Source organism: Lepisma saccharinum, chromosome 5 (genome assembly GCF_977018435.1).
Source record: "Lepisma saccharinum chromosome 5, izLepSacc3.1, whole genome shotgun sequence".
Taxonomy (NCBI): Eukaryota; Metazoa; Arthropoda; class Insecta; order Zygentoma; family Lepismatidae; genus Lepisma; species Lepisma saccharinum.
This window is the reverse complement of record NC_139233.1, coordinates 45148481-45157759: the sequence shown is the minus strand read 5'-3', so window position 1 is coordinate 45157759 and position 9279 is coordinate 45148481. Positions and strand designations below refer to the sequence as shown.

General features: G+C 36.4%; 1 non-coding gene across 1 annotated transcript; it reads left to right on the top strand.

Moving 5' to 3' along the window:
- The first annotated feature begins 2106 nt into the window (after positions 1-2106).
- TRNAT-GGU (transfer RNA threonine (anticodon GGU)) lies at positions 2107-2178 on the top strand. Its single transcript has one exon. It is a non-coding gene; the product is annotated as a tRNA-Thr (tRNA).
- The last annotated feature ends 7101 nt before the right edge of the window (positions 2179-9279 follow it).

Here is a 9279-nt window from a genome sequence, read left to right as displayed (position 1 = left end):
TCTATTACTATTAAACATCTCTGTCTGTCCTGGAGTCTGGTGCGGGCATACCCAGTTTGCAACAAACGCCAAAAACAAATGCCAAAAGATCTAAACTTGGCCATATTAACCTAACCACATATGTACTGTAGGTTACAAATTGTTATATACAAATAAATATTAAATAATGCTGCTTTTTTGATAAATCTCTCTCTCTCTCTCTTTTATTCCGCTTATTTCTTTGCTTCCTTCTTCTCTCTCTCTCAATATCTTCAGAGTAAATAAATTGGGTATTTTTTTTACTTATTCAAAGAAACCGTATTACTTAATACAATCCTAATTGCCACACATACTGTTTACTCTCCTATTCCAAAGCTACTAAATGTGAGCGAAATAAAAGAGAGAGATGAAGAAGCAAGACAGAGCGAAAAGAGGGAAGAAAGATAAATAAGTAAGCTACGGTTAGCGGGAGGAAGATATTAAAAAAGCAAGACCGCGAAAAGGAGAGAAAAAAATAAATGAAGAAGCGAGAGGGAGAGAAGAAGAAGAAATGCAAAATAATGAAGGTAGACATACGGAAGAAGGAAGACAATAACCGTGAAAGGGAAACAAGCAAGACAAAGAAAGATAAAAGGGGAAGAGAGATGTATAGAATCAAGTAATGGGGAGAAATAAAGTGAAATAATAAAACTAGACACACACATAGATGGGAGAGAAAAATAAGGAGGAGAAACGAAGAGAAATAACGAAGATAGACACGGAGAGGGGTAAAAGTATAGAAATAAGTAACGGACAGAGAAAAGAGAGAGATAGAAGTAATGGAGAGAGAGAGAGGGGGAGGGATGAAAAGGGTATCGAAAAGAACATAAAGAAAGCGAAAGAAAAAAGAAAATCAGAGAAATAAGGGAGCAAACAGAATATTAATGAATATAGAAACCTTAATAATAAAAAAAGATACAAGAAAAGACAAATAAAAGAGAAGGTGAAATTAATTATGTAATATTTCCTTATTTCGGAGAGGGGAAGTGGCCCCCTAGACACTACCTGTGACTACTCCTGGCTGAGACGATACCTTTTCATGAAAACCAAGGCATGTGCGTGCCCATTTCGGTATTTCTCTCACTTTCCCGCCGCGGATAACCTAATAGTACAAATGAATGACTCATCGAAGAAGCAGAATTATTTAATACAACCCTTATTGTCACATATACCGTTTGCTCTCCATTTAAAAACTACCAACTCCGAACTCAAATTTACATTTTTAAGAAATTACGTAATTTTCTATATTTAACTTTGTAGTAAATTAATAATACAATTCTTCTTTTATATTGCCAACATTTGTATCATTCCAGACAGAAGTAAACAGTTTTCAAATGAATCACAACGTCTCTACTAGAAACACAGTGGCACAGAAAAGTCTATAATTACTCTATGCTAGTAGATTTCGTTCCTCCGCGAAGCTATAATGCAGCAAACAAACATGATACTGATACAGAGGCTCCGTTTTGTGGTCTTATCCTTTTTTAAAAAATAATAACTTACATTTTTAAAAATTAAACTTTGTTTCAAATGTATAATTTCCAAAATTTTAATTACAAATTTCCGGCAAAAGTTTAATATTGGCATCTGTGATTTTTAAATAATTACTCGACTCCAATACACTAAATGAAGATGTTATATGTAACTGCTATGTTAAACATGTGCTCATACTATTCAACGAATGTGTATTTTTTTTTTAAAAAAAACACATAATTTACTACTACTGTTACCTATAATTACTAAGCAAAGAAAATACTGCACCAAGACGCCAACTGGACATTGTGGTTTCAGTAGAAATGCATCTTTTTTTATTTCGCCTGTGTTCCTATGTGAATATCTATTTATTTGATAACTTATTTTTAATTATTGTAGATTAGGCACACACAGGAGTTGTACTACGTAGAAGTTTTCAGCGAAAAATTCAGGCTCGGCCAGGACTCGAACCCGGGTCTCTGGCATACCGTGCCATTTCTCTAACCACTGAGCCGGCCTGACTTCACCTGATCTTTCGCTATCGCTGTTAGCACTGGCAGAGACGATTCCACGCAGGTAAAACAGCGATAGCGAAAGATCAGGTGAGGCAAGGCCGGCTCGGTAGCTCAGTGGTTAGAGCAATGGCACGGTATGCCAGAGACCCGGGTTCGAGTCCTGGTCGAGCCTGCATTTTTCGCTGAAAATTTCTACGTTATTTTTAATTGTTAATCACATCTTCATCACACTCTCGATTTTTTTCCTGCGGGATCAAAAGGAAAAAGTAATTACTATTTTGTAAAGTAGCTGCTTGTTGCGGGAAATAGAAGTTCCAAGCATACTCCAATACGAATCCTTGATAGCTCAGTCCGTAAGACTGTGGCTTCACAATCTGAAGTTCGTACGTTCAAATCTCCTCCAGGAAAGTTGAGATTCCGGGCCAAACACGCCTTATGGGGCAGTCCCTCAGGGGCTCGCAGAAGTCCGCAACCACCTACACAGAGTCACCATCACATACGAAAGTCAAGATCCCTTCGAGGGATGGGGCCAGGGCTTGGGGTTCGGTGTAGCTTCCTTACTGACCTGAGGTAGAGAGGGTATTTTAAATTTTTCTTCTCGGTTAGTTCAGGCGTTTGCTACTAGATGGCGTATGCGTTCACTTGCCCGGGCTTTAGTTCCGTCGTTTGCTAATAGATGGCGCCACTTGAAAAATTTACTCTGCATATAGTTCTAAGTTTCGTTAATAGATGGCGCCACTTGGCACATGTACTCTGCAAATAGTTATGAGTTTCGCTAATTGATGGCGCCACTTTCTTTCACAGAGGCTGAAATCGGTCATTCTCTTTATGCTGGACTAGATAAAAATATAATGCAACTTTTTTGTTTTTACTTTTTATTTCTGATAGAATATTTTTTATTTCATTAATTAATTTTTAAAACTTATTTTTTTGTGTAATAGGCTTCTAGCGATTTTCGCGCAACATATATAAATTATATTCAAAGCGTACACTCACCTCAACAAGTACTCCAATTTGTTTCTTTATACAGCATAGTTGCGGAAGATGCAATTCAATCTACATGTGTATCAATATACGCTTTATAAAACAAAACTTATTACTACTAACTTCGTTGACCCTGTACAAGATTATGACCTTGTGGTGGTTGTGCTGAAAATTGTCATCTAAACCAAATCATAAAGGAAATAGCTTAAAAATTTTACAGTATAAAGTTTATATTACCCTTATTCATTGTATTATTTAAAATAAAGTATTAAATAAATATGAAATAGATAATTTTTTTTTTGTATTTCACATCCTTGGCTATCGAACCGTAACCAAGATAATGAACTATTTTCATTGGTGTGTAATGTACGATGTAAACACAAACAATTTAGAACCAGTCTTGTGTCTGTTTTGTTACCTAGAAACACCAATACATGGAATTATATTATATAGGCTACAGAAACTTCCTCACTTTGGGTTCGTTACCCGGTGGAGGCACATAGCGGTTCGGATTAAATTTAAACTATAGGTTTAGTCCTAATTAGCCCATCTGTGCATAAAGTGAACTTAAAACAAAATCTAGACCCAACTTGAGTTCAAGATAATGTTTTCCACAATGTGATGATCATGCAATAAAAACCTCAATAAGCAGAGGACGTGTGTTTCGCAACGGAATTCAATTTATTAAAACACAGGATTTACATTAGTGTGTTTGAATCTAGTGATTGATTGCAAATTATTTTGTCTACTATTCTCTTTGCCGTTAGCCATACCATTGCCAGAGTTAGCTTACGTGCACATATCAGGAAGTACAATAGTTTTGAATTAATATTATTTTTAACAGTTCTCTCCCGTTCAAAGCGTATTGAAAAATAAGTTTCGTCAAGGATATATGCTATAGATCTAATAAACACAGGAAGTATTTTGATTTTTGGGGGATTCATAAATAATGTAACCAAGCCTTCTGTAGCTTTTATTACACATACTGCATGAAAACACATGTACTTATGAGCACAATGAATTATAAAGATCGCACCGCAAAAATACATTTTATTAACTGCAATTGTTAAATTTTTAATGACACAGTAGCATGGTTAATACAAAGAAAATAAATGTGTTGTACTGAAAATGAACCACAGTAATTAGTATTACAAAGAAAACCCTTGACGTGTTAACACAAGTTGGGAAATTATGCAATGTATGTGTTTGTATATTCTATCTAGTATAAGAGAATTTATTTACTTATTTGTAAACTGGCAATATCATTTTATTAGGGTGCCAATACGTTCATGCAGCACCGCGAAATTTAGTCTTTACAAAATCTTTTTTATCTCTGCGCCTGGGTTGACAACTCCCTTCTTTCCCCCTCCCGGGCGAGTGACAAAGAAATATAGTGAGAAGATAACAGCGAGTAAGTGGATGACAGAGAAAGAATGCGGAAGAACAAGACAGAGTTTTCGAAAGAAAGAACTGGATAGAAAAAATATTAAATAGAAGAATCGGGAGAGAGAGACATTAGAGAAAATACCGAAAGAGGGGAAAAGAGGATGAAGGACAATATCGAAGAGAAAAAGTTGTAAAAGAAATATGAACAAGATGGAGAGAGAAGCAGCTCGAGAGAAAGAAATAAGTAGGAACTAAAGGGAGGGGGTTATAGAGAGAGAATATAGGAGAAAATAGAAACGGAAAGGAAGTAAAAGATATAATCAACAAGGAAGAGATTAAGCCAGGAGACATAGAATCTAAGGCATAGGAAACAAAAACAAAACCAAAAAAGCAGCAAGCTGGTAAAGGAATCCATATATAAGAAATAATAAAAATAAGTAAACATTTTATATTGCAGAGGCGGGGGAATTCCCTAGACCTTCCTTGTGGGCGTCCACATATTAATAGTTAAGGTAACACAGTAATCCCAAGGACCGTACAGTAATAACACTCTCCATACCAACTTTCGAATTCTTCCCTCCTCCCTCAATTTTTAGTTTTTTGACACTAAATTTCCCACAAACAATAAATGTTGCAACACTTACAAAATGAAAACTATGTCAGAAATTATGAACGCAAATTTAAACCCTGACTTTTCTTTCAACTCAACATGCCCAAAAATAAATTCCATCAAGTTCGATTTTCAACGAAATGCAAAGGATTTGACAATCGAACTTACCTGCATGTATAAAACTTCGGGTCGTTGTGGCTACCATCTCCTGTCTTCAGCTGTTCATCTTTCCAATTCTTCATTTGATGTAGAAAACTGCAACCTGCTAAATGTTGTCCTAACCCATATACTTACATTCTTTTTTTTAAAAAAACAAAAAAAATCAGGAATTTTTATAGCATGCTTTCAGAAGTAAAACGCCTTTGCCACGGCTTTATTCAACTGGTGATTAGTGTTAATTTTTTTAACTCGTGTTTAATGTTTGGGCCAGTTTTGTTTTTGGATCAGTATTTAGTCTTTAAATTAGTGTTTAATGTTTAGGCCAGTGCTTGATTTTTAGAAAAGTGTTTTTATGTTTAGACCAGTTTTTAGTTTAATTAGTGTTAAGTTTTTAGACAAGTATTTAGACCAGTGTTTTTTCTTTTAAACTAGTCCTTAGACCAGTGTTTAGACGAGTCTCTAATGTTTAGCTGAGTCTTTATTTAATGTTAACATAGTTAACATTTAGATTAGTTTTGTCTTGAAGTTCCAGTAAATGCAGAGATATCTGAAGATGATATGACGTCACACTAGTTTTTTGTCTTGCTTCTTAGTTCCCTAAAAAAGTTGTTTTTCTCCACCGCCAATCTTATTTTTAAGATTTCTTGTTAATCACGAAACTCGTTATGAACGGTCAGCACGTTTCGCCGTGGCTCCTTCATGAAGAGGAAAGAATATAGCAAACTTTGCTCGGAGGTGCTACAGAGAAATGGGCACTCTTTCATGGCTTCTGTAAAGGTTTCTCTTCAGTACGCAAACACGATCTCTAAGCCATACTGGCCGTTCTATACGAATGGTTTTAATTCTCGGGGAGGCATTCCGGCAGCTAGGCTCGTGTACAAGCTGAAGCGAAGTGTACAGACAGGAACTCGTGGTCTACTTGCCGTTCGATTTCCTGTTCTGTACCGTGCTGATCGTTCATAATGGATCCCGTGCCTTAGACTGCAATAGGTGGACATGACACTGTTGAAAAGTTTCAGTGCTTCAAAGTTTTTTATGTTATGGTTGTCAACACTGAACTAACACTGCATAAGTTTGAGCATTGCACTTCCTTTATCACAGGCTGGGATCCCATATCCGCTATTGTAGAAGATTTCCAAACGTCTTGTGAAAAGATGAACTGTGCAGTCCTTCAGGATTTGGTCAGGAACTTGTTGATCATCCGTCACTACTTGGCACGGAAGCAATCGGACCTGAAAGGAACAATTTTACTATAATTAGAACTTCAGGACCCCTACATTGAAATTTATTCATTTGAATTTTCTTACATGCATACTTTACATTTCAGACATTCATTTAGCAACAGCAAGAAAACAAGGACACTTATAGAGGTATGAGAGGATAATTTTCCTTTCCCCCAAATTCTACACTTCTCCCATGTATTTCAAGTAAATATGAACAAATATAATTTTCCACATGTACACTTTACATTTTATTTTAGAACTTCAGTATTTGAATGTATTATCGTTACTTTTATATAAATTGCTATCAAGTTCCGTAACCGAGACCAAATGAGCGTTTGTTCAGTATGCATAACGACAAGGATGGAAACGCAATATGGAGCTATTGCATTTATTCTCGCTCTTGTAGGTATATAGGCCAGATCACTAATCTTCACACTGTACAATAAGGGGGGAACCCCCGAATGTTACCAAACCTCCACCCGTATGCATTCGAGGGCATACGCTTTGTCCCAGTGCCTCTGTGAATAAACTGGGACGTCTTTTGCTCGAATTACGGTTCCCCCGTTGTTGTTTTGCTCTACCACTTTATTAAATTTCCCATTACAATATTTGAAAGTATACAAGAAAATAACATTACTACATACATGAAATGATTACATAAAATAGTGTATGGACACAGTATTACAGTACACAATTATTTCCTCGTGAGATGGAGATTCTGTATGAAAGTGTTTGCAGTTTATTGTAGTTTGGTATGGCTGCAAGTACCGGATTCTGTGGTACCAGAATCTAAGAAATTGAGGATTTGTATGGCTCGAGTGCTCTATTTAATATAGTTTGTTTTTAAAGGTATGATTAGGCTCCTGAACCAGCCACCGAGAGAGGGTGAGTTGATGGTTGAAGACCATTTTAGTTTGTATTGTTTCGTCGTTTGCTCCACCCCAGAGGCTAGGTGTTCCGCCCTCGGTGTCCCGTCCCGTTTCCTTTAGGAGGAAGTGGACAAGGCATAGAGCACTCGAGTTCCATCACTATAGTGGAGTATTGCAATTTGTAGTGAGAAAAACAGAAGTTGTAGATAAAATAAAAGAAAAGATCGTCGCCATGTTTGTGTATGTGTAGGCCGAAATGTGTGCACTTCAGCTAATTCATGGCGACGTGTATGATTACACGTCACACTGTAGAGAAGGGATTTCTGATACCCCAAGAATGCAAAGTCCAACGGATTCAAATCAGTCCAAATTTCTGAGTGGCCGTATGAAGTACGTGGGTCGTACCGAAAGTAATGCAAAAGTGGTCATAACCTCTTTATTAACTGATGTAGTACGTTAAAATTGCACATGTAATTGGAGTGACTCTTCCTCTATACAAACCAGCTACTCAACATCGTCTCCATTTAAAGCGATGCATTTGCGCCATCGTTGAACCCAACTCTAGAATCCTCTTTAAAACAAGTCCAGTAGCTTACCACAGTCACAGTGAAGAAAAGCATATAATAATAAGTAAAAAAACCATTGTCACGTACCTCTCTCAACATAAATAACATCCAAGATGTCTTCTTTACTAACTCCGTACATGGATAGGATGAAGTGATGGTGGAGCACTGATACCTAACAATCATTAAAATAGTCTTGAGTCACCTTACACTACGGGGCCTCCCCGATGGCGCAGTGGTAGTGTTGTCGCCTTGCAATCAAGGGGTCCCGGGATGGATACCCTGTGGAGGCACAAGTGGTTCGGATCCCACTTTAAACTGTAGGTCCAGTCCCGATTAGCCTTACTGTGCATAAAGTGGACTTAAAACAACAAATCAACAACGAAATCACCTTACACTACACAATCGCAATTACATATTTCCCTTCGTGTTGTTGTTCTTATAATGAATTTGCATTATTTTTTGTCAAAGTCTTTTTAAGTTCATTTTATCACAAATAGGTGCCACTATGTGCATCTACCAATGATCGTACCCGTACCATTACCACTACGCTATCGGCGAGGTCCATAATATAATTTTTTAAGCTTCATTTCATAATTTTTAAACAACACATACCTAAGCTAATTTTCAAATCATATCTTCAATTTATGGTTGATAGCCTTATAATCTATTCTACTTAAGATATTATTCCTGTTATATAAAGTTCAACTACTACCGTGTACAGGCCATCTTTCAACAAAGCATTCCTATTATACGTATACTTCATATTTATTTCAGTTTGGCACACACACATGCAACTTAAAGCTAAAAAGTTTAAATTTAGGTTCATATTCTGAAATACTTCGTATGTGTGTCTCGTAGCGGTGGTAAAATGATTTTCTTGATGTAGGTTTAGGAATAGAAATTAAACTATAATTTTTATTGAATCAAAGATTCTTCTATTCTCAATTTTTCCCAACAATGTAGAATAATTGAGAAGTTCATTGAATACGATAATTTGTCCAGCCTAAAAATGAAGGACTTTTAATTCAATGGGAGCGTCACACTGTAAATTGTTCGCGACAACCATTTATAATGCGCAGCTCTTCATGAATGTATTCGATTAAAATCGTGTGCAATGGCATGCGAACTTCTTTCCCTAGACGTCACTTTGATCTCGATGCATTACCGATGCGCTAAACAAATTTTAAGGCATTTTTCTAACGCCTCGAAAAGGAGCAAATTGGTACAAGAATTCAGTCATAACTTTTTACTGATTAAAGATACGTCGAAAAAAGAGGTAAGAGGAGAGAAATAAAGATAGAAAGAGAACTGATATAATATCTGACATTCTACTTGCCCACCAGAACATAAAATATACAGGTTCTGTCCATCCGATCGAAACTTTCTGGCGCTGCCTTTAATGCAGTTTAAAGTATGATCCGATTACAAGTCGACAGATATAACCAGTACGTTAACAGTGAAACATAGTACATTATG